This window comes from Saccopteryx bilineata, chromosome 3 (assembly GCF_036850765.1).
Source record: "Saccopteryx bilineata isolate mSacBil1 chromosome 3, mSacBil1_pri_phased_curated, whole genome shotgun sequence".
In the NCBI taxonomy this organism is placed as follows: Eukaryota; Metazoa; Chordata; class Mammalia; order Chiroptera; family Emballonuridae; genus Saccopteryx; species Saccopteryx bilineata.
In genome coordinates, this window is record NC_089492.1 from 46,977,883 (window position 1) to 47,004,846 (window position 26,964).

Genomic DNA, 26,964 nt, shown 5'->3' on the forward strand with positions numbered 1-26,964 from the left:
TTAGGTTAATGCAAAAAAAAGGTTTCATATATTGCAGTATTTTTCCTTCTAAATGCATCATATTTTTATTTCTATTTGAAAAGTTAGACCTTTACTCCCTCCCCTTTTATATTTTTGGTGTCACAAATTATTCCTATGTATACTAGGAGTTCATTTCCAAATTAAAATAGGTATTATTTTTTACTCTCTCTTTTTTAATGTTTTTACATCCTTTAAACTTTATGTGATATTTAAGAGTATGATGCCCTAGTTTTTTGTTTTGTTTTGCTTTTTTGTTTTGTTGTTGTTGTTTCTCTGAAGTGAGAAATGGGGACACAGAAAGACAGACTCCTGCATGCACCTGACCATATCCACTTGACAAGTCCACTAGGGGCTGATGCCCTGCCCATCTGGGGTTTTGCTCCATTGCAACTGGAGCCATTCTAGCACCTGAGGTGAAGGCCGTGAAGCCATCCTTAGCACCCAAGCCAACTTTGCTCCAATGGAGCCTTGGCTGCAGGAGGGAAAGAGAGAGATAGAAAGAAAAGAGAAGGGGAAGGGTAGAGAAGCTGATGGGAGCTTCCCCTGTGTGCCCTGGCTAGGAATCGATCCCACGACTTCCACACACTGGGCTGATGCTCTACCACTGAGGTAACTGGCCAGGGCTATGGTACCCTAGTTTTTATGGCTATGTACTATTCCATTGTGTAAATGTACCATGAGTTTTTATACACTTGTCTACTGAAGGACACTTGTGCTGCTTATAAATCTTGGTTATTGTAAATAATGCTGCAATAAACATAGGGTAGAATATATTCTTTCAAATTAGTGACTTGAGATTGCTCAGATAAATTCGCAAAAGTGCAATTGCTAGATTATAGGCAATTTTATTTTTAATTTTTTTCTGGTAACTCCATACTACTTTCCACATTGGCTGCACCAATCTGTATTCCTACCAACAGTGCGCAAGGGTTCTCTTTTCTCCACATCCCCCTCAACACTTGTTTTTGCTGATTTATTAATGATAGCAATTCTGAGTGGTGTGAGGTATTATCTCATTGTGGTTTTAATATGCATTTCTCTGATTAGTGACATTGAGCATCTTTTCATATAAAAATTGGCCATCTGTGTGTCTTTTTTTTGAAAAATGTTTATTCAAGTCCTTTGCCCATTTTTGATTTTATGGTTTTGAGGTATATAACTGCTTTATAAATTTTGTATATTAACCCCTTATCAGATGCATCATTGGCTAATTTCTTCCATGTAGTGCATTTTCTTTTCATTTTGTTGATGGTTTTCCTTTTGTACAGTAATATTTTACCCTGATGTCATTCCATATGTTTATTTTTTTTCTTATGGTTCCCTTGCCTGAGGCAACATATCAGAAAAAAATATTGCAACCATAAATATCCAATATTTTAATGCCAATGTTTTCTTTTAGGAATTATATGCTTTCTAGTCTTATATTTAAGTTTTTAATTCATTTTGAGATTATTCTGTGTATTGTCTAAGAAGGTGGTCCAGTTTCATTTTTACATGTTTTCCCAACACCATTTATTGAATAGACTTTCTTTACCCCATTGTATGTTTTTAAATTTTTTATCAATTGATTGATTAGTTGATTTTAGAGACAGAAAGAGAAAAGAAGAAAGAGGGAGAAGCATCCATTTCTTCTTCTACTTGGTTGTGCATTCGTTGGTCACTTCCTATATGTGCCTTAAGCAAGAAATGTACTTGCAACCTTGGTATCTCAGGACATCACTCTGAGAGACTGAGCTAACTGGCCAGGGGACTCTTGTATGTTCTTGCCAAATTCATCAAATATTAATTAACCATCTAGGCATGGGTTCATTTTTGAACTCTCTGTTCTGTTCCATTGATACATGGTTTTGTTTATATGCCAGTACTATGGTGTTTTGATTACTATGGACTTGTAATATAGTTTGCTGTCAGGTACTATGATTTCTACATTGTACCTTTCCTCAAGAATGCTAGGGCAAATCAGGGTTTTTTGTGATTCCATATAAATTTTTGCTCTAGTTCTTTCAAATACACCATTCTTAATAGGAACTGCATTAAATCTATAGATTTTTGTGTAATATGGACATTTTAATGATGTTAATTCTTACTATACATGAATATGGTATGTTTCCACTTATTTATATTCTTTAAATTCTTTTTTCAGTGTCTTATAAATTTTGAGTAAAGGTATTTTACATCCTTGGTTAAATTTATTTCTAGGCATTTTATTGTTTTTTAAGCTATTGTTAATGGTATTGTTGTTTTAGTTTCCCTTTCCGATAGATCATTAATGATGTATAAAAATACAACTAATTTTTGGATATATATTTTGTATCCTGCTACTTTAATGAATTTATTTATTATTTCTAGTAGTATTTTTGTGGGCTTTTTGTGGTTTTCTATGTACAGTATCATGCCATATACAAATAATGACAGTTTTACTTCTTTATTTCCAATATGGATGCATTTTATTTCTCTTTATCTGGGGCTAGGACTTCCCATACTATGTCAAATAAGAGTGATGGTGGTGAACATTCTGTCTTATTTCTGATCTTAAGGGAGTCAGTTGTAGTTTTTGTTCATTGAATATGTTGGCTGTGGGTTTGTCATATATGGCCTTGTTTAGGCATGTTCCCTGTATTTGCACTTCATTTAGAGTTTTTATCATAAGTTGGTGCTAGATTTTATCAAATGTATTTTCCACATCTATTAATATGATTATGTGATTATTATCCTTCTTTTTGTTTATGTAATGTATCACATGTACGAATTTGAAAATGTTGTACCAACCTTGCATCCTGAGAATAAATCCCACTCGATAATGGTGTATGACATTTTTAGTGTATTGCTGGATCTGGTTTGCCAATATTTTGTGAGGATTTTAGCACCTATAGATATCGGGGATACTGGCTTATAATTTTCTTTTTGTCTAGTTACTTATCTGGGTTTGGAATTGAGATAACTCTGGCCTCATAAAATGAGCTTGAAAGTCTTCCCTCCTCTTAAGTTTTTTTGGAATAGTTTAAAAAGAAGCGGTGTTAATTCTTTGAATGTTTGATAGTAGTCATCAGTGAAGCAACCCAGTACAAAAAAATTTTTTGTTGGGAATTTTTAAATTTTTGCTTCAGTTTCACTAGCTATAATCTGTTTGTTTGGATTCTCTAATTCTTTCTTATACAGTTCTGAAATATTGTATGTTTCTAAGAATTTATCCATTTTGTGCAGATTATCCAATTGCTTAGCATATAGTTGTTCATAATATTTTCTTACAATATCTAGCATATCTTTGGTGTTACTTCTCTTTTATCTCTGATTTTATTTGAGTCTCTCTTTTTTCTTTCTTTTTTTTTTTTTTTTTTTTTTTTTTTGTATTTTTCTGAAGTTGGAAACAGGGAAGATGTCAGACAGACTCCCGCATGTGCCTGACTGGGATCCACCCGGCATGCCCATCAGGGGGCGATGCTCTGCCCATCTGGGGCATTGCTCTGTTGCAATCAGAGCCATTCTAGCGCCTGAGGCAGAGGCCATGGAGCCATCCTCAGCACCCGGGCCAACTTTGCTCCAATGGAGCCTTGGCTGCGGGAGGGGAAGAGAGAGAGACAGAAAGGAAGGAGAGGGGGAGCGGTGGAGAAGCAAATGGGTGCTTCTCCTGTGTGCCCTGGCCGGGAATCGAACCCGGGACTCCTGCTCGCCAGGCCGATGCTCTACCACTGAGCCAACCGGCCAGGGCCCCTCTCTTCTTTTTTTCTTGATGAGTCTAGATAAAGGTTTGTCAATCTTTTTTCTCTTTTCAAAAGACCAGCTTTTGGTTTCATTAATCTTTTGTATTACTTTTTTAGGCTCTCATTTATTTCTACTCTGATCTTTATTATTTCTTTCTCTCTGTTCACTTTTGTCTTAGTTTATTGTTCTTTTTCAAGTTCTTTGATTATCAAGGTTGGTGGTGCCTTTGAGTTCTTGTTTCTTGAGGTAGCCCTGTAATGTTATTAATTTTCCTCTTAAGACTGCTTTTACTGTGTCTTATAGATTTTGTTTTGTTGTCTTCTTGTTTTCATTTGTTTTAAGATATCTTATTTGTTTCTTGATCTAGTTGTTTACTCATTCCTGTTTAGCAACATGTTATTTAACCTCCATGTCTTTGTGCATTTTTCAGTTTTTTTATTTTGATTGATTTCTAGTTTCATACTATTATGTTCAGAGAAGATGCTTGGTGTGGTTTTAATCTCTTTAAATTTTTCAGACTTTTTTGTGTCATAAAAAGTGGAGTATCCTAGAAAATGTTTTATGTGCACTTGAAAAAAACATATTCTGCTGCTTTGGGGTGAAGCACTCTGAAGATAACAATTAAATCCAGCTGTTATGTGACTTTTTTTATTTATTCATTTTAGAGAGGGAGAGAGAAAGAGAGAGGGAGTCAGAAAGAAAGAGAAAAGGGGGAGAATCAGAAATCATCAACTCCCATATGTGCCTTGACATTCAAGCCGAGATTTCAAACTGGCAACCTCAGCATTCCAGGTCCAAGCTTTATCCACTGTGACACCACAGGTCAGGTTGTTATGTATCATTTAAGGCTGCTATTTCCTTGTTGATTTTCTGTCTGGAAGATCTATCCATTTATGTCAATGGGGTGTTAAAAATTCTTTACTATGACTGTATTGCTGCTGATCTCTTCTTTTTGTCCATCAAGATTTGTTTTACATAGTTAGTTGCTTCTACATTGGGTTCATTAATGATTGCAAGCATTATTTCCCCTTGTTGGATTGTTCCCTTTATCATTATATAGTGTCATTCTTTGTCTCTTTCCACAGCCTTTGTTTTAAAGTATATTTTTTACCAGATATAACTATTGCAATCCCAGGTTTTTAACATTTTTTTAATTTCCATTTCTCTGAAATGTCTTTTCTCTCCTTTGTATTTAGTCTGTATGTATCCTTAATTCTGAGGTGGATCTATTGTAGAAAGCATATATATTGGCCTTAGTTGCTTGTAGATTCAGCTACCCTATGACTTTTGATTAGAACATTTAAGCCATTTATATTTAAAGTGATTGTTTATAGGTACATTTTTTGCCATTGTAGTTTTTAAACTATGTTCCTGTTTTTTTCTTTTCTTCTTCTCCTTCTTCTTTCTTCCACTTTTCTTCCTCCTCCTCCTCTTTCTTCTTCTTCTCTTCCTCCTCCTCCAACCCTTCTACCTCTTTTTCTTCTTTCTGCTTCATCTTCTTTGACTTTTTCCTCATCTTATTTTTCTTTTTCTTCTCTTTTTAAAGCAGGCTCTTTAAATTTCTTATAATACTGATTTACCTTTTTCTTCTTAATTTTTCCTTCAATTTTAAATGATAGCCTTATTGAGGAAGACAGTCTTGGTTGTAGTTCCTTGCTTTTCATCACTTTGAATATTTCATGCCAATCCCCTCTGGCCTGAAATCTTTCTGTTGAGAAATCAATTGACAGTCTTATGGGAGAGCCCATGTAGGAAACTGTCTGCTTTTCTCTTGCTGCTTTTATGACTGTCCCTTTGTATTTAACCTTTGCATTTTCAATTATAATGTGTCTTGGTGTGGGCCTCTTTGGGTCCACTTCAGTTTGGACTTTCAGCACTTTCTGGACTTGTGTGTCTTATTCCTTCACCAAGTTGGGAAAAATTTTGGTCATTATTTCTTCAAATCGTTTCTCAATCTTTCACCCTCTCTCTTCTTCTGGTGGAATTATGATACAAATGTTAGTATGCTTCATGTTGTCCCAAAGGTTCCTTAAGCTATTCTCATTTTTTTTAATTCTTTTTTCTCTTTCTGCTTCTCTGATTGGGTGTTTTTTTTTTTTACCTTGTCTTCCAAATTGCTGATTCAACCTTCTGCTTCATCCAACCTACTTTTTATACCATCTAGGGTATTCTTGATGTCAGATATTGTATTCTTTATTTCTGACTAGTTCTTTTTTATGGTTTCTATTTCCCTCTTTTGCTTACTCTTGGTTGAAATTTTACTTTGTTCCTTGAGCATCCATATAACCATTAATTTAAACTCTATATCTGATCAGTTGCTTTTCTCCGCTGTATTTAGCTCTTTTTCTGGAGATTTCTCTTATTTTGTCATTTGAGGCCTGCTTCTTTTTCTCCCCATTTTGGCTGCTTCTTTGTATTTGTTTCTATGTATTAAATAGATCAGCTATGATTCCCAGTCTTCATGTGGTGGCCTAATACAGTGTTCTGTTGGGTCCAGTGGTGCAGTCTCCTTTATCACCTGAGCTGGGTGCTTGAAGAATGTCCCTTGTGTGGGTTATGTGAGCCTTTCCCTATAATTCAATCTTGCTTGCTACTGGGCCATTCTGTGTGGGATTGACCCTCAGGCTGGCTGGCTGTGAGGCTTTTACTCTACTAAAACATGCCTGTGGCTATGTTGGTTCTGACCACAGGAAGCAAAATTTGCCTCAGCCTTCTTTAGTGCCTGACTAAATCTCCCTTTGGATATGCAGCTTGTGAAGCTAATTGATTCATGTGCTGATATTCTAAAGCTGCCCCTGGGTGTGTTTGTTCTCATCATTTTGGGAGGAAACCTGGTGCAGGCCAATGTAAAATATTGCTTGTGACTGACCTTCAGCCACCTCTTTGGAGACTCATGTGATCCACAGTTTCTGGCTGCTCTTGCTGGTCTTAGGTGCATAAAGAAAAGACCAAGCTTCACACCAAGGCCAGCCACTACCAGCACTAAACCCCAGAAAAGATCAGCAAAAGTCCCAAGGCACTCCAAGATCCACCTCTGCTGCCTCCACCTGCTGGCTGCCTGTTAGGCTCAGTCACTGAAAGAGCCTCTGGTGGAATCAAAAGAATAGAGTTAGTGGATCTCCCCTGAGGGGGAGGTGCTGGTCAGGCTTTGGGGAAGGTGGTGCTTCTGGTCACCACCCTAGAGCTACATGTCTCAGTCTGTCCCAGATTTTGCCCCAAAGTCAGTAGAGAAAAATCACTAACAGCGGGATGAATGAGGCCTCTTGAGCCTGGAGGTTGTGTCTGCAGGCAGCTAGGAGAGTGGTTCTATTGAAACTCCCAGAAAGGGAAAGCACCAGTCAGATTTATTGAAAAGTGTTAGAAATAACCTTGACCTCAAAGACAGACAACTGACTCACTGCCACCATCTCTACTCCCTGGCCAAGGCTGCTGACTTTCAAGAAGGGCCTAATCTACAAAGGGTGGAATAAAAGGAATTTCTGAGTTTGGGGCAATTAATTGCCTTCCCCCCCAGGCTGATGTCATGTGAAGAACAGTGCTCCACACAAGAATGATGGTAACTACAGTATTGGAGAATATCTTAGCACAAGGACCCTGGTGGCTGTTTTCCTTCATGTCTTTCCTTGGAGTTGTAAACCTCCAACTCTCCTCACATTACTCTAGTCCTCTCAGCTCTCCCTCTTCTGAAGCCCAGGGTAAATAGCTGTGGACAAGATTTTGTGATTTGGCTCTCTAGGAGTATGCCTATGTCTCTGTGGACTCCTATCTCTTTCTGGCAAACTTTGTTGCTTTTCACTGCCAAATGTTATGTGGGTGCTTCTTCTAGGCTCTGGTGTACTTAGCATGGAGACCAGCTTGAGTTTTAGATCCCACCTTTTCAGGTGGAATTCCCCCACAGCTAAGTTATCCCTCCAGGAACTCAGTTGCTGCTTGTGAGAACAGAGCCAGCCCTTTTCATGTCTCCGCTTTTCTTACCAGTTTTGATGTGGCTCCTTCTGTGAATCCTTGATTAGAAGATTCCTCTTCATTTAGTCTTCAGTTGGATATTCAGGATGATTGCTGTATAATTTAGTTATAACTCCAGCTTAGTCCTGAGAGGGGTAAGTGTAACAATATCAGTCTACTCTGATGCCATCTGGGATCACTTCTCATTAAATTTTTTCATAACTGCAGTCTTGAATATTTTGACACTAAATCATGTTTCTATTTTAATTTATTTTCTGGAGATATTATTTTCTTTCTGAGCTGCCTCATTACCTAGGTTATTCACAATATTTGATGGGTTCCTTTTCTGTCTAGGCATCTATATATGGGTGGCACTTCTTTAGTAGATTGATAAGAAGTCTTTCTATTGTTCTCTAGTAGGTGGTGCTGAAGCATGGTTTTTATTTCTTTGCACTGCTCTGGCTTCAGATCTCTGTGGAGCAGTGGAAGATGTCCTGTTATCTTGGGAGGTGGGCTTCTCTTCTATGATCAGATCCCATAGGTCTCAGGACACCAACTTCATCAGGGCATGTGATAGTGATGAGGTTCAAAGTCTGTGAAATATCTGTGAAATATCAGCACTGTCCCTTGCAGCCAGATATAGCTGGTAGTATAGCTATAATGGATAGGCATGATATGAGCTGGGGAAAGCTGGCTGGTGCTTTTGTGGTTTTGTTCTACTAGTAATGGTGACAGACAGATTTCCGTGACCTCATCTCACTTGTCCATGGGATTATCCACAGTGTCCCTGTTGCTCAGGCAAAAAAAAATATTTATGTGGTTCTAGTTCTCAGGTTTGTGTTCTGCAACCAGGCACATACTGCTACTACAGCTTCTTCTGGGGCTTGCTGCTACCTCTGGAGTGTAATGAGAGGCATTCAGGCTCTAGGGCTTTGTTTTACTAACTGGCAATGGCTATTGTCAGACAACTGTGACCTTACCTCTGTGTTTCAGGGCTGCCCAGGTCACTGGGTTTAGCCACAGCTTATAGTAACCACTGCTGCAGGAATGCTCAGTGAATTTTTCTGTTCTCCAAACTAAAAGAAGTGCCAGCAGCAACCTAATTTCCCCTTTTGACACTCACACTGAGCTCAGGGCTTTGAGCTATCAGTTGTGTCCCTGACACCATCTCAGTTCTTCTCCCTTCCCTCCTTTCCAGTTTGTTCCCACTTATAACCCTTCAGATGTTTTAATGCATGGATCTCTCAGATATACTTGCATGTTGAGCAGGGACTCTTTTGTTAAATCTTAGCTGTTCTATTTGTTGAAATTTCAAGGAGAGAGACCAAGGAGACCTTTAACACTGCCGTTCCTCTTATTTTTATCTTGTATTTCTACTGCTATACCTACACTGATACTTGGCATCCACTCTAATAAATATCTTTCTTTCAGCTTCTCTTCTCTTCAACTTCCAACTAATTCAGCATACTACTACCAAATAATTCCTTCTAAAGTACATATTTATATCATTGACTTGTCCTCACACATTCCATTTTACAAACAGGATCAATTTGACCGAATTATAGAATTTGATCTCAATTTTTAAAATAATATCTCCTTTTCCCACTCTCATCCACAAACTTAATTGATTCACTGCCCCCTGAACATGATTCATTCTCCTACATATCATTTTCTTCTGTGCTTTGTTCTCCATGTATCTAAATTCCACCTATGTTATGTTCTGAACAAATTCCAGCATCTTTCTAGGCACTTTCCAGGCCAGATAACTTATAGTAATCTCACTTTCAACTTTGAAGCCCTAAAGCAATTGGTTTCTACTACTCATTCAATAAAAAGTGTTTACTGCTAGTGTCTTTTACATCTTTACAGTTCATACTTTTGATTTTAAACAACTTGAGACAAACTAGGCTCCTTACTTATTTGCATTGTACTTAACACCCAGAGCCTCCTGCTTATTAAAGCGGGCCCTCAAATATTTATGGAATAACCTAATAATTTTTAAAATCTAGGATGAATGTTCAGAACGACAACTCTTCTGTGCCAGCAATGGTAAGCACCAGTAATGAGTACTACTCTAAAGTTAACTGCTCCATTTAGGAAGTGTAGCCATACATTCAAGTTTACCCAGGATAGTCCTGGTTACCTGCTGTTTATTCAGCTATTAATAATGTCCACTTCCATTTCAGAAGCATCTTGGCTTAGATGACACATTACATGGTCATTTCACCCTGAAGGAAGTTTGGGGTATGTTAATGGCAGAAACTAGAAAGAAAATCCTGCTCATGTTCCAGTCACCCAACCATTTAAGCAGCATTCTTTCTTCTATAGTATGATCCTGATCTTCAACACTACCTCTGCATAATCAATGTCCTTAATGTCCTTTGAATTCCACATAGGTGGTTCAAACATTTTGGTGATACACAACTTTAGATTAATGTACTGAAATTAAATACATTTAACATAAAAAATCATAGCTGAATACAACTGTGACTTTACCCAGCAGTTTAATAACTAAAGATAGAGTTCTCCAAAAAGAAAAGAGAATTCAAGAGTTCCCATCAGAATAGAAGTAATCAACACACAGTGTGTAACTTCATTTATACTATAATTGTTTTATTTTCGGACTAAAATAATAAGAAACATTCATACCACTTTAATTTTTCTGAACACTATATGCATATTATTTTCATAACTGTTTAGAATTAGAAATGAAATGCTTTCCAATCTTCTTAGTGCCCTATGCACACTAAATTGACTAACCACTGCATAACTGTTTCAAAACCTACATTCATTTTTATAGTTAAGTGGCTACAATGATCAATTCATAAATGAATTGAGTGGTATCTAAATAACTTTTTAGTTATTACTGCAAAGTAAGATTCTTTACCTATAAGTAATGAGCTTTAAATGTAATAAATTTTGTTTCATTATTGGCAGTTTGTCATATTAGCGAATTAAAGGTTGCAAGTTTTCATTTATTTTTATAAATTATATCAGCATTTTCACTCATTTTCAGTAAAGCCTACCCAATACGATCTCTTTTGAGAATGTTTTAGATTGCATTACATCATTCAATACAGTGTGGAAAGTCAATGTTTAAAATTATTTCTTCCCTAAGCTCTTCAACTTTAACAGAATCCTGGGAACCCTATTTCAACTAACATTACTATGCGAAATAAAAACTATCATATACATTTGAACACAAGATCAATTAAAAATTTGTAAAGAATTTTATGACACTATTTTGGTTACCTCTAAGTCACTAGTTCAAATATGGCCCAAGTATTTGGTAACAAAAAACAGGATTAATTTTTGATGCTATTATATTAGTAGTTAATACTTGAATATCAATTACATTGATATTATTGATAATTCTGTAATTGCTAAGGACTTTAACATTTGAAAAAAAAGCATCTGGATGAATTATAATAAAGGTTAATATTTGAGATTGAGTAAAATTTTTCATCAACTATTTTCCAACTCTCATTGTTACTTTATAAGATAACAATTGACACAATTTATACATTATCCTGAACAGAAGCAACTATAATTTGATATTTGATTGTGTCTAGTTGTTTCATATCCATTTGTTATCAAGTATCTCCTTTCTTCATCAGTGTCTTCATATTACAAATCCCATCAGAGGCAGAACATAAGATCTCCTTCATCATATAGTATTTGACCTTAAGGTTAAATTCTCTAAGATTAGTTTCTGAAAATAAAATTTTAATAGAAAGGGAAAGATCTAGGAAACTAGTTTTTGTGTAATGTCTCTCTACTTAAGTGGAAATCAGCATAAAACTGGAAATATAGATATAAAAGCAGCTGTTTACCAACCTGGTTAATTTGACTACCATACCAATATAGTTTGTGCATGTTACCAGGGATAAACAACCCCAATAAAATAACATATTTCTGCCTGACCAGGCAGTGGCACAGTGGATAGAGCATCGGACTGGGATGCGGAAGGACCCAGGTCCGAGACACCTGGGTTGCCAGCTTGAGCACGGGCTCATCTGGTTTGAGCAAAAAGCTCACTAGCATGGACCCAAGGTCACTGCCTCGAGCGGGGGGTTACTCAGTCTGCTGAAGGCCCACGGTCAAGGCACATATGAGAAAGCAATCAATGAACAACTATGGTGTCGCAACGAAAAACTGATGATTGATGCTTCTCATCTCTCTCCGTTCCTGTCTGTCTGTCCCTATCTATCCCTCTATCTGACTCTCTCTCTGTCCCTATATAAAAAAAAAAGTACTTTAAAAAGAAAAAAGAAGCCTGACCAGGAGGTGGCGCAGTGGATAGAGCGTCGGATTGGAATGCGGAGGACCCAGGTTCGAGACCCCGAGGTCGCCAGCTTGAGCGCGGGCTCATCTAGTTTGAGCAAAAGCCTACCAGCTTGAACCCAAGGTCGGTGGATCCAGCAAAGGGTTACTCGGTCTGCTGAAGGCCCATGGTCAAGGCACGTATGAGAAAGCAATCAATGAACAACTAAGGTGTCACAATGAAAAACCAATGATTGATGCTTCTCATCTCTCTCTCTGTTCCTGTCTGTCTGTCCCTGTCTATCCCTCTCTCTGACTCACTCTCTGTCTCTGTAAAAAAAAACAAACATATTTCAAAAGCACCTGGTACTTTATATTCCAATCATCTAAATTTTTACTATCAAATTTTTAACAATTTTAAATATCATGTTTATTTAGCATAATTTATCAATTCATACTATTCACTTATTCTAATTCCACTGTTATATACCTTTATTTATTTATTTATTTATTTATTTATATCATTCCTAGTTACAACATGGTTTGAAATTATTTAATTTATATTTAAGTCTTAGAACCTGCAAAACTTTGAAGATAGAGTAGGATTGCCTCTTGTGAAAGTTTCATTTATTTATTTATTTATTTATTTATTTTAGAAAATTAAATTTAACAGTGTGACATTTATCAATAAGAGTACAGTGGCCAAGACATGGAAACAATCAAAGTGTCCCTCAACAGAAGATTGGATAAAGAAGATGTGGTGCATATATATATACAACAGGATACTACTCAGCCATAAGAAATGATGACAGTGTCATTTATGACAACTTAGACCCTGAAAATATTATACTGATTGCAATAAGTAAATCAGAAAAAAATAAGAACTGAATGATTTCACATATAGGTGGGATATAAAACTGAGACTCATGGACATAGATAAGAGTGCAGTGGTTACCAGGGAGAGGGAGATGTGAGGGAGAAAGAAGGAGTTGGGGGAAGGGTGTAAAGAGAGACAAATACAAGGTGATGGAAAATGATTTGGCTTTGTGTGATGGGTATAAAACATAATCAACTGTTCAAATGCTATAGAAATGTTTACTGGAAACCCGTTATATACTTTTGTCACTGTTCGTATACTTACTAAATTTTACTTTGTTTAATTTTTTAAATTATTATTTTTTATCAAATTTATTGAGGCAAATTAGTGAACAAAATTATATAGACTTCAAGTGTACAATTCTACATCATCTGCACATTGCATTTTGCACTCACCATCTAAAGTCTAGTCTCTTTCTATCACCATTTATCACCCATTTATCTCTTCCAGCTGCCCCAAATTTCAGGTAATCATAATATTGTCTGTGTCAATAAGTTCTTAATCCCTTCACCTATTTCACCCAGCCTCTCAGAACCCATCCCTTCTGACAGATGTCAGTTTGTTCTCTGAATCTATTAGTCTGTCCTTATTTTGTTCATCAGATTCCACATATAAGTGAAATCATATGGTATTTGTCAATTTTTTCTATTTTCTTTTCCAAGTGAGAGAAAGGGAGATAGAGAGACAGACTCCCACATGCATCCCAACTGTGATCCACCTGGCAACCCCTATCTGAGACGGACACTGCCTATCTGGAGCCATGCTCATAACCGAGTTATTTTTAGTACCCGACGCAGAGGCTCCACAAAGCCATCCTCAGCACTCAGGCCCAGTGCACTCGAACCAACTGAGCCATGGCTGCAAAAGAGAAGGGTGATGGTGAGGGGTGGAGAAGCAGATGGTCGCTTCTCTTGTGTGTCCTGACTGGGAATCAAACCTGAGACATCCAAATACCAGGGCAACAATCTACCACAGAGCCAACTGGACAGGGATGTATTTGTCTTTCTTTGGTTGATTTTGCTTATCATAATACCCTCGAAGTCTATTTATGCTGTCATGAAAGGTAAGATTTCCCTTTTTATTATGACTGAGTAGTATGCCATTGTGTAAATATACTACAGCTTTTTTATCCTCTCATCTACTGATGGGCACTTGGGCCACTTCCAACTCCAGCACTGTGGTGAACAGAGATGCTTATGCTTTTTCAAATTAATGTATTGGGTTTCTTCAGAAAAAATCCCAGAAGTGGAATTGCTGAATCATAAGACAGTTCCACTGTTGATTTTTTGAGGAACCATATATTTTCCATGGCAGCTGACTAATATGCATTTTCACCAAGAGTGCACAAGGGTTCCTTTTTCTCCACATACTCACCAGCACTTGTATTTGTGGGTTTACTAATGAGAGCCATTCTGACAAGTGTAAAGTGATATCTCACTGTGATTCTAATTTGCATTTATTTGATGATTATTATTAACATTGAGAATTTTTTCATATGTCTATTGGCCACCTGTATGTTCTCCTTGGAGAACTATCTATTCAAGGCCTTCAACAATTTATTAATTGGCTTGTATTTTTCTTTTTTGCTGTTGAGTATTTTATAAATTTTGAATACTGTCCCCTTATCTAATGTATCATTGACAAATACGTCTCCCACACACTGGATTGTCTTGTAATTTGTTGATAGTTTCATTTGCTGGGCAAACACTTTTTAGTTTAATGTAGTCCCATTAGTTTATTTTTTTCTTTTGTTTCCCTTGCCCGAGAAGATGTATCAAATGTATATATTGCTATGTGAGAAGTCAAAGATTTTACTGCCTATAGTATTCTTTTTTTTTTCAAAATTAAATTTAATGAGGTGACATTAATCAGTAAGAGTACATAGGTTTCAAGTGAACATCTCATTAGCATTTGAACTGTTGATTGTGTTGGTACACATCACCCAAAACCAAATCACTCTCTGTCATCACATGCATGTGACTCTTTACTCCCCTCCCCAATCCCTCTCCCAAAAAAACCCTTCCCCTAGAAATCATTCACTTTTATCTATGCCCGTGAGTCTGTTTTCTATCCCACCTATGTGTAAAATCATATAGTTGTTAGCTTTGTCTGATTTACCTATTTCACTCAATATAATGTTCTCGAGGTCTATCCATGTTGTCCTAAATAGCAATATGTCATCATTTCTTATGGCTGTGTAGTATTCCAGTGTATATACGCACCACACTTTCTTTATCCAAATCTCTACCAAAGGACATTTGGTGGTTTCCATGTCTTAGCCATTATGAACAATGCTGTAATGAACATGTGTCTTTGCATACCAATGTTTTTGAGTTTTTTGAGGAGATACCCAATAGAGTAATTGCTGTATCAAATGATAGTTCTTTGTTTTGGGGGGAACCACCATACTATCTTCCATAATGGCTGTACCAGTTTACATTCTCACCAGCAGTGAATGAGAACTCCTGTTCCACCGAAACACTCTCCAACAACTGTATTGCCCATCTTGTTGATAATAGCCAATCTAACAGGTCTGAGTTGTTATCTCATTGTAGTTTTGATTTGCATTTCTCAAATATCTAGTGGAGATGAGCCTTTTTTCATATATCTGTTGAACATTTGTATGTCTTTTTTTTTTTTATGTGCCCTAGGCATGAAACAGCTCTGGCCACCAATACAGGCATCAAGCTAGGATGAACTAGGGCTGAACACCTGCTTTGCCCCTGACTGATATAAGAACAGGACCACCAATCAGGTGCCTCCTTGCCCATTGCCAGGGGCTCATTTGTATGTCTTTTTGGGAGAAGACTCTGTTTAAATGTTCTCTCCATCTTTTAATTGGATTGCTTGCTTCTTTTTTGCTGATCTTTGTCAATTCTTTACATACTTGCATATTAACAACTTAACTAAGCTGTTATTTGTAAATATCATCTTCCATTTGGTTGGCTCACTTTTTGTTTTGTTGTCAGTTTATTTTGCTGTGCAGCTTTTTAGTTTGATATAATCTCATTCATTATTGTTGCCTTTACTTCCCTTCCCTATGGGGTCAAATTCATAAAATTTTTCTCTGCAGCCAAAGTCCATAAGTTTAGTACTTATGTTTTCTCTTATGTGAGTTATTGTTTTATATCTTATATCTATGTCTTTTATCCATTTTTAATCATTTTTATGCAAGGAAACAAACTGTGGTCAAGTTTCCTTCTTTTGCATGTGGTTTTCCAATTTTCCCACCACCATTTATTGAAGAGGCTTTCTTTTCTCCATTGTGTGTTTTTGGTTCCTTTGTCAAAGATGATTTGTCCATATATACATGGTTTTATTTCTGGGCTCTTGATCCTGTTCTATTGGTCTCTGTGTCTGCTTTTCTGCCAATACCAGGCCGTTTTTATTATCGTATCTCTGTAGTTTAATTTGAAGTCAGGTAGTATGATACTTCCAGCTTTATTCTTTTTTCTCGGCAGTGCTTTGGCTATTTGGGATATTTAACCGCTTCATAAAAACCTGGTGATTTTTTCTATTATTTCTTTAAAAAATGACTATGGATTTTTTTATGGGGATTGCATGAAACCTGTATATTGCTTTAGGTAGTGTAGCCATATTGACTATGTTGATTCTTCTGATCCATGAACAGAATATTTTTTCCATTTCACTGTTTCATTTTAATTTCTTCCAATAATGCATAGTAGTTTTCAGTATACAGGTCCTTTACATCCCTTGATAAGTTTATTTCCAGATTTTTTTTTTATTTTTGTTGAAATTATAAAAGGAATTGTTTTTTTGAGTTCATTTTCTGAAGTTTCATTGTTGGCATATAGGAAAGAAGTACATTTTTGCTTATTAATTTTGTATCCTGTGACTTGACTGTATTAGTTTAAAGTTTCTAATACTTTTTGGTGGAGTCTTCGGGGTTTTCTATATATGGCATCATGTCATCTGCAAAAAGTGATACTTTTCCTTTTTGTTTCCTAATTGGGGTGCCTTTTGTTTCTTACTCTCACCTGATTGCTCTGGCTAAAACTTCTAGTACTATGGTGAATAAGAATGGAGAATGTGGCCCTGGACGGTTGGCTCAATGGTAGAGCATCAGCCTGGAGTATGGAAGTCCTGGGTTCAATTCCCAGCCAGGGCACACAGGAGAAGTACCCATCTGCTTCTCCACCCTTCCCCCTCTTTTCTCTCTGTCTCTCTCTGCCCCTCCCTTGCCACAGCCAAGGCTCCATTGGAGCAAAAATGTGGCCTGGGCAATAAGGATGGCTCCATGGCCTCTGCCTCAGGTGCTAGAATAGCTCCGGTTACAGCAGAGCAACGCCCACAATGGGCTGAGCATCACCCTCTAGTGGGGATGCCGGGTGGATCCCTGTTGGGCGCATGCGGGAGTCTGCTGTCCCCGCCTCTCACTTTGGAAAAATAAAATAAATAAAAAAGAATGGAGAATGTAAACATACTTATCTTTTTCCTAATTTTAGAGGAAAAGCTTTAAGTTTTTCACAATTTAGTATGATATTGGCAGATGACTTGTCATATATGGTGTTTAATTTGGTGAGTTACTTTCCTTCTCTACCCATGTTACTGAATATTTTAAATTAATGTTGTATCTAATCAAATACTTTTTCTGTGTCTTTGATAGAATTATATGATTTATGTTCTTTGTTTTGTTGATGTGGTATATTATGTTGATTAATTTACGTATGTTGTGCTCCTGGAATGAATAACACTTGATTGTGATATATTATTTTTTTAATATGTTATTGTATTTTATTTGCTAGTATTTTGTTTAGGACTTTTGCATCTGTGTTCTTTGTATATATTGGTCTGTAGTTTTATTTTTTTGTGTTATCCTTGTCATGTTTTGGTATCAGGCTTATGTTGCCCTCATAAAATGTGTTGGGGAGAATTGGTTCTTCTATTATTGGAAGATTTTGAAAAGAATAGGTGCCACATCTTCCTTAAATGCTTAGTAGAATTCTCTAGAGTAGCCATCTGGTCCTGGACTTTTAATTTTTTGGAGGCTTTTGATAGTTGTTTCTATTCCGTCCCTGCTTATGGGTATCTTTAGGTTTTCCACTTCTTCATGACTCAGTCTAGGAAGATTGTATATTTCTAGGAACTTATCTCTTTCTTCTAGACTGTTAAATTTGGTGTGGCATATTCTTTCATAGTATTCTACTATGATCTTTTGTATATCTATAATGTCTATGGTAATTTCTCTTCTTTTATTTCAGATTTTGTTTTAAATGAGGATTTTTTTTCTAGTGAGTCTAATCAAGGGTTTGTTAATTTTATTGATCTTTTCAAAGAACCAGCTATTTGTTACATTAATTTTGTTATACTTTTTGTTGTTGTTTTCTAATTCATTTACTTCTGCTTTTTTACTATCTTCTTCATTCTATTGACTTTGGGTTGCTTTTGTTCTTTTTTTAATTCTATAAAATGTGGTGTTAGGTTGCTAATTTGCAATGTCTCTTATTTCTTAATATAAGCCTGTAATGGTATAAACATCCCTCTTATTACTGTTTTTGCTTCATCCTAGAAATTTTGACATGTTGTGTTGTCATTCTCATTTGTCTGAGTGTATCTTCTGATCTCTGTTTTTATTTATTTCAACCAGTCATTTTTAAAACTATGTTGTTGAGAGGAAAATCAGAGAACTGGTGGCATGATACTTCTGACTTCTCCCCTTAAAATTTCAACAAATTGAACAACTATAATGCACAGAAGGAACTTCAACTGTGCTTGCAGGCAGGTCTGAAAAATCCACACAATGAATGGACTGAAGGTAAGATGGGTTGGAAAGGGGGGTGGAAGATAAATCACATCCATGGTCGGCTCTAAAGAGAAAGCAAAGGACTGAATTTTTCTCTATTTTCTGGATGCAGGAATAGTTTTATTCTGAGCCAGTAGAGGAAAGAGAAGGGGTAGGGGGGCAGAGGGAAAAGAACTGAACTAAGGTAGGCACAGTCAGATACAGGGTTACCAAGGATAGTCCACATCACTTGGCTTCCAATAAACTTCTGTGGGCCAGTGCTCACCCTGCAGCACAAGCTCCATCAGTCTGTGTGTTGAACCCAAAGTGCCTGGTTCTTGCAGCAAGGCTAGAGTTGCATCAGTGGGCACTGGGAAGTGCCTGAGTCTTGCAGCAAGGCAAGAGCTCCATCAGTGGGTGGTGGGAGGTGCCCGGCTCTCAAGGTAAGGAGCAAGTTCCAACAGTGGGTGCTTAACCCATGATGATCAGCCCCACATGGCACTGGTGCTGTGCACTGGCCACAGCCTGTGCTGATGCTCTACCAGTTCCCCACATTCTGTACTGTGTCAGGGAAAACAAAAGTGAACACCCTTACCCTCCCAAAACCCACCCCCCTCCCCAAGCAGTAAAAAGAGGGGGGAGGCTGGCCCCCCACAGCAGATTCTCTGGGGCTACTCTCTCCTCTGGGAGGTGGAAGTGTCCCACATCCGATTCCCCTGATTTTCTGAGACTTGGAAAAGAATGATGAGAAACCAGAAATTACCACTGCTAAAGCAGTAAATCCAGCCACAAAACAGCACCTACAATATGCCTCACCCACCAATGCAACTGCAGCACTGCCTTCATCACTGGGACAGCAGAGCTCTGCACAAGAATTACACAAAGCCAAAACTTGGCTACAGCAACAGCTTGTTGTTAGGGTTCTTAATACTACTCTCAACTACCATCATATATCATGGAAACGTAAGACAGAAAAATGGTTCAGATACATAATGAAAAATCACCCAAAAAACCCTCAATTACATGAACACCATGAAGTTAAATGACAGAGAATTTAAAATTGAAGTTCTAAAAAAAACTCAATAAGTTGCAAGAAAACAATGATAGGTGATTTAATGAAATCATAAAACGAATTAATGAAAATGAGTACTTCAACAAGGAGGTTGAAACTTTAAAAAAAGAATCAAACAGAGATTAAAAACTCAATACATAAACTGAAGATTGAGGTACCAAATTTAACTATAGAACAGGCCAGATAGAGGAGAGACTCAGTGACATCAAAGACAGGCAACTAGAGATACTAAAGAGAGAAGAGAAGGGAGACTCAAGAATTTTAAAAAATAAGAGAGCTCTACAAGTACTGTCTGACTTCATCAGAAAAAGCAATATAATAATAATGGCTATATGAGAAGAAGAGAGATAAAAGGGAATAGAAAACCTATTTAAACAAATAATTGAGAACTTCCCAAGCCTGTGGAAAAAGAGCATCAAATCCAAGAAGCAAATAGAACACCAAGTTACTTCAACCCAAACAAACCTACTCCAAGGCATATCATAATGAAATTGTCACAAATTAATGACAAAGAAAGAATACTCAAGGCAGTTAGGGAAAAGAAGAATATATCATATAAAGGAAAGACCATTAGGTTATCATCACATTTCTCAGGAGAAATTCTATAAGCCAGGAGACAGTGGACCAAAACATTCAAAGTACTGAAAGAAACAAATTACCAGCCAAGAATACTATAGCCATCAATGCTATTCTTCAAATATGAAGAAGAAATAAAAACTTTTATTGGCAAGCAGACGCTGAGGTAATTTATCATGAGAAAACTCCCATTTCAGGAAATACTAAAGGGGGTTATTCAAACAGACACAAAGAACAATAAAAAACAAAACTACAAGTAAAAGCTACAATAAGGCCTGACCAGGTGGTGGTGCAGTGGATAGAGCGTTGGACTGGGATGCGGAAGACCCAGGTTTGAAACCCTGAGGTACCAGCTTGAGCACGACTCATCTGGTTTGAGCAAAAAGTTCACCAGCTTGGACCAAAGGTCGCTGGCTTGAGCAAGGGGTTACTCTGTCTGCTGAAGGCCTGCGGTCAAGGCACATATAAGAAAGCAATCAATGAACAACTAAGATGTCACAACAAAAAACTGATGATTGATGCTTCTCATCTCTCTCTGTTCCTGTCTGTCTGTTCCTATCTATCCCTCTCTCTGACTCTCTCTTTGTCTCTGTAAAAATAAATTAATTAATTAATTAATTAAATTTAAAAAAAGCTCCAACAAGATCACAAAAACAAGGATATTCTGCAACAATAACATAAAAGGGGAGAGGATAAAGACCACCAGGAGCAAACAAGGATAGAGTACAGAAGCATTCACATGGTTATAGACTCTTGTAAATACGACAATTTTTCTTTCAATAACCTAAAAGTAACCACCCACAAAAGTGCCACTACTAAAACATGTAGCTGGAAAAAAAGAAGAAAAAATAAGGGTAAAGCATAAAATACCACCAAACAAAAACAATTGACAGAAAAACAAAAGAGACGAACCAAATTAGACAAAGACCTATCAGAAAACAATACATAAAACAGAAGAAACTTTCAAATGTCAATAATGACCCTAAATGTAAAAGGATTGAACTCACCAATAAAGAGACACAAAGTAGCAGACTGGGTCAAAAAGCAGAACCCAACAATATGCTGCCTTTAAGAGAAAGATCTAGGCCCTGGCCGGTTGGCTCAGTGGTAGAGTGTCGGCCTGGCGTGCAGAAGTCCCGGGTTCGGTTCCTGGCCAGGGCACACAGGAGAAGCACCCATCTGCTTCTCCACCCCTCCCCCTCCTTCCTCTCTGTCTCTCTCTTCCCCTCCCGCAGCCGAGGTTCCATTGGAGCAAAGATGGCCCGGGCACTGGGGATGGCTCCTTGGCCTCTGCCCCAGGTGCTAGAGTGGCTCTGGTCACAACAGAATGATGCCCCAGAGGGGCAGAGCATCGCCCCCTGGTGGGCAGAGCGTCGCCCCCTGGTGGGCATGCCGGGTGGATCCCAGTCGGGCGCATGCGGGAGTCTGTCTGACTGTTTCTCCCCGTTTCCAGCTTCAGAAAAATACAAAAAAAAAAAAGAAAGAAAGAAAGAAAGAAAGAAAAGAAAAAAAGAGAAAGATCTAAGCTGCAAGGACAAAAGTTGGCTCAAAATAAAAAGATGGAAAAACAACTCTACATTTAAATAATACCCAAGGAAAAGCTGGTATAGCATACTCAGATCTGACAATGCTAACTTCTTCAAGACAACAAAGGTAACCAGCAACAAAGATGGTCATTTCAAATGATAAACGGAACACTGTATCAGGAAGACATAACATTTCTTAACATATATGTACCAAATCAGGGACCACCAAAATATGTAAGACATCTACTAACTGATCTAAAAATAGTAACAAACACATATTTATACTTAGAGATCTCAATAAATAATTAATGGCTCTAGATCAATCATCGAAAGAGAAAATCAATAAAGACATATTGGACTTAAATGACACACTAGACTAGGTGTCCCCAAACTATGGCCCGCAGGCCACATGTGGGCCCCTGAGGCCATTTATCCAGCCCCCCTCCGCACTTCCGGAAGGGGCACCTCTTTCATTGGTGGTCAATGAGAGGAGCACTGTATGTGGCGGCCCTCCAACGGTCTGAAGGACAGTAAACTGGCCCCCTGTGTAAAAAGTTTGGGGACCCCTGCACTAGACCAAATGGATATAATAGACATTTGCAAGGCATTTCTTCCCAGAACATCAGACTACAAAATTTCCTCTAGTGTACATAGAACATTTTCAAGAATAGAACATATTTTGGATCACAAAACTAACATCAACAAATTCAGGAACACTGAGATTATACCAAGCATATTCTATGACCATAAGGATTTAAAATCAGAATTCAATTGTAAAACAGAAGTAAAGAAACCCATAAATATGTGGAAATTAAACAACATACTTCTAAAAAAATGACTGGGTCAAAGAAGAAATGAAAGTAGATATCAAAAGATATGTACAGACTAATGAAAATGACAATACGACATATCAAAATTTCTGGGATGCAGCAAAAGCAGTAATAAGAGGGACGTTTATGTCATTACAGGCTTATATCAAGAAACAAAATATACTAAATAAACAGCTTAACATCACATCTTATGGGACTAGAAAAAAAGAACAAAGGCAACCCAAAATCAGCAGAAGAAAGAAAATAGTAAAAATTGGAGCAGAGATAAATGAAATAAAGAACAGAAAAACTATAGAAAAAAATTAATACAAGAAAGAGCTGGTTCTTAAAAAAAAATCAGTAAAATTCATAAATCCCTGGTTAATTAACATCAGTAAGAAAAAAAGAGAATGGATTCATATAAACAAAACCCAAAACAAAAGAGGAAAAATTACCACAGATATCATAAACATACAAAGGATTATTGTAGAATATTATGAAAAATTATATGGCACTAAATTCAACAATTTTAAAAAATAAAAAAATTCCTAGACCTATACAATCTGAGTCACCAAGAAGTGGAAAGCCTCAATTGTTCTATAAGCAGGAAGAAAATAGAAACAACTATCAAAAACCCCTGAAAAAATAAAAGTCCAGGACCAGAAGGCTACACTAGTGAGTTCTACCAAACATTCAAAAGATTTCGTACCTACTCTTCTCAAAGTTATCCAAAAATAGAAGAAGCAACACTTCCTAACACATTTTATGAAGTCAACATAATTCTCATACCAAAATCTGGCAAGGACATTGCAAAAAAAGAAACCTACAAACCAATATCTCTAATGAATACAGATGCAAAAATCCTAAGCAAAATATTAGCTAATCAAATACAAAAACACATTAAAAAATTAATTCATCATGATCAAGTGGGATTCATCCCAGAAACACAAGGATATAAAACAATTAATGAAATACACCATACCAACAAAACAAAGGACAAAAACCATATGATTCTATCAATAGATGCAGAAAAGGCATTTGATAAGATAGAACATCTGTTTATGTTTAAAACAATAAAATGGGTATAGAAGGAAAACACTTCAACATAACAAAGGCCATATATTATAAAGTATCAGATAATATCATACTAAATGGTGAAAAACTGAATACATTTCCTTTAAAATGAGGAATGAAACAAGGCTGCCTATTCTCTCCATTCCTATTCAACATAGTGCTGGAAGTTTTAGCCAGAACTGCTATCAGACAAGAGATAGAAATAAAAGGCCATCAATCCGATTGGAAAAGAAGAGGTAAATGTTTCACTTTTTGCAGATGACATGATCCTATATATAGAAAAACCCCAAAGACTCCACAGAAAGACTAATAGAAACAATAAACCAATAAAGTAAGGTCACAAAAAACAAAATCAATATACAAAAGTCTACTGATTTCTTATATGCCAACAATGAAACTTCAGAAAATGAAGTAAAAAAAAATAATCCCTTTTACAGTTGAAACAACAACAATAAAAAAGTACATGGGGATAACCTTAACAGAGAATGTAAAGGATCTATATACTGAAAACTATATATAAAGCATTATTAAAGGAAATTGAAAAAGACAAAATGATATGAAAAAATATTCCACATGCATGGATTGGAAGAATCAACATAGTTAAAATGGCCATAATACCCAAAGCAATATACAAATTTAGTGCAACTCCCATAAAAATTTTTATGTCTTTTTTACAAGATATTGAATAAAAATCATCAGGTTTGTATGGAATGATAAAAAACCTTAAATAGCCAAAGCACTCTTAAGAAAAAATAACAAAGCTAGAGTTGTTACAATACTTCAAATTATACTACAGAGCCAATCAAATAACATGGTATTGGCAGAAAAAGACACACAAACCAATGGAATAGAATTGAGAGGCCAAAAATAAAACCACATATATATTATGGTCAAATATTTTTGACAAAGGAGACAAACACACACAAAGGAGAAAACAGAGCTTCTTCAATAAATGGTGCTGGGAAAATTGGAAAGCCACATGCAAAAGAATGAAAATTGACTACAGTTTGTCCCCCTACACAAAAATCAATTCAAAATGGATCAAAGACCTAAATATAAGATCTGAAACAATAAATTACATAGAAAAAGCATAGGCAGCACTAAACTCATGGACCTTAGCCATAGAGAACAATTTATAAATTTGACCCCAAAGGCAAGGGAAGTAAAGGCAAAAATAAATGAATGGGACTATATCAAACTAAAAAGCTTTTGTACAGCATAAGAAACTGACAACAAAACAAACAGCCAACAAAATGGGAGATGATATTTGCAAACAACAGCTCTGATAAGGGTTAAGATCTAAAATATACACAAAAACTCACAAAGCTCAGCGACAAATAAGCAATTCAGTTAAGAAATGGGGAGAGGACATGAATGGACACTTCTTCCAAGAAGACATATAAATGGTCAATAGATATATGAAAAAATGCTCATCTTCACTAGCTATACAAAAAATACAAATCAAAGCTATGGTGAGATACCACCACACACCTGTTAGATTGGCTATTATCAACAAGATAGATAATAAGAAGTGTTGGAGAAGATATGGAGGAAAAGAAACCCTCATTCACTGTTGGTCGGAATGTAAATTGGTACAGCTATTATGGAAAAAAGTATAGTGGGTCCTCAAAAGTTTAAGAATAGAATTAACATATGACCCAGCAATGCCTCTACTGGGTATATACCCCAGAAACTCAAAAACATTGGTATGTGAAGACACATGCTCTCCCTGTTCATCACAGCATTATTTACAATGGCCAAGACATGGAAACAACCAAAGTGTCCCTTGACAGAGGATTGGATAAAGAAGAGGAGATACACATACACACACACACACACACACACACACACACACACAATGGAATACTACTTAGCCATAAGATATGATGACATAGGGTCATTTACAACAACATGGATTGACCTTTAAAACATTATACTGAGTGAAATAAGTAAATCAAAAAAAGCTAAAAACTACGATTTTACACATAAGTGGGATACAAAGCTGACACTCATGGACATAGATAAGAGTGCAGTAGTTGCTAGGGTGGAGGTCAATGTAGGGGAAGGGGAAGAAAGGGTGAAAAGGACAAATATAAGGTGATGCAAAATGATTTGCATTAGTTGATGGATATACAACATAATTGACTAAATAAATGATGGAGTGATGTTTGCCTGAAATCTATGTACCCTTATTTATCTATGTCACCCTGTTATAATTAATTTTCTAAATAAATATATTAAATAAATAAATACATGTATGTTGTTTAATTTCTACATTTTTATAGGTTTATTTACTTCCTTTTTGCAGTTGAATTCTAATTTCAAAGCCTTATGGTCAGAAAGTATGCTTGGTATCATTTCAATCTTCCTGAATTCATTCATGCTAGTTTTGTGGCCCAACATATGGTCCATCCTTGAGAATGTTCCATGCACACTGAAATAGAATGTATAATCTATGCTCTGAAATGAAATGTCCTATAAATGTCTATGATTTGGTCTAGTTTGTCATTTAAGTCTGATATTTCTTTATTGATTTTCTATTTGGATGAGCTATCTAAAGCTGTCAGTGCTGTGTTGAAAGATAAACATTTTTTAAAAATCCCACTCACTAACCCAGAAAATATAATAAGGTTCTTAAGACTAAATTTACCAAGAAGATGCAAGATCTGTTCACCAAAAACTATGACTTTGATGAAAGATATTGAAGAAGACACAAACAAATCAGAACAAATTCCATGTTCATGGATCAGAAGAAACAATAGTGTCAAAATATCCACATTACCTTAAGTCATCTCTAGATTCAGTGCAATCCTTAATAAAATTTCAATGGTGTTTTTACCATATGTAAAAATATCCTAAAATTTACACGAAACCACAAAGGACCCCAAATAGGCAAAGCAATCTTAAGAAAGAACATAGTCAATAAATCACACTTCTTGATTTCACACTGTACTAGAAACACATAGTAATCAAAACTGTATGAGGCCCTGGCCAGTTGGCTCAGTGGTAGAGCGTTGACCTGGCATGCAGGAGTCCCAGGTTTGATTCCTGGCCAGGGCACACAGAAGAAGCGCCCATCTGCTTCTCCACCCCTCCCCCTCTCCGTCCTCTCTGTCTCTCTCTTCCCCTCCCACAGCCAAGGCTCCATTGGAGCAAAGTTGGCCCGAGCGCTGAGGATGGCTCCATGGCCTCTGCCTCAGGCACTAGAATGGCTGTGGTCACAACAGAGCAATGCCCCAGATGGGCAGAGCATCGCCCTCTGGTGGGCATGCCAGGTGGATCCCTATTGGGTGCATGCGGGAGTCTGTTTGACTGCCTCCCCATTTCCAACTTCAGAAAAATACAAAAAACAAACA

At 36.8% G+C, this 26,964-nt stretch overlaps 1 protein-coding gene and 1 non-coding gene across 2 annotated transcripts in view; both read right to left on the reverse strand.

Moving 5' to 3' along the window:
* LRRC69 (leucine rich repeat containing 69) overlaps window positions 1-26,964 on the reverse strand; it is a 143,740-nt gene that overhangs the window by 18,387 nt on the left and 98,389 nt on the right. The gene's annotated exons all lie outside the window — the stretch shown is intronic.
* Window positions 15,447-15,590, reverse strand: LOC136332421 (small nucleolar RNA SNORA48). Its single transcript, XR_010730686.1, has one exon. It is a non-coding gene; the product is annotated as a small nucleolar RNA SNORA48 (small nucleolar RNA).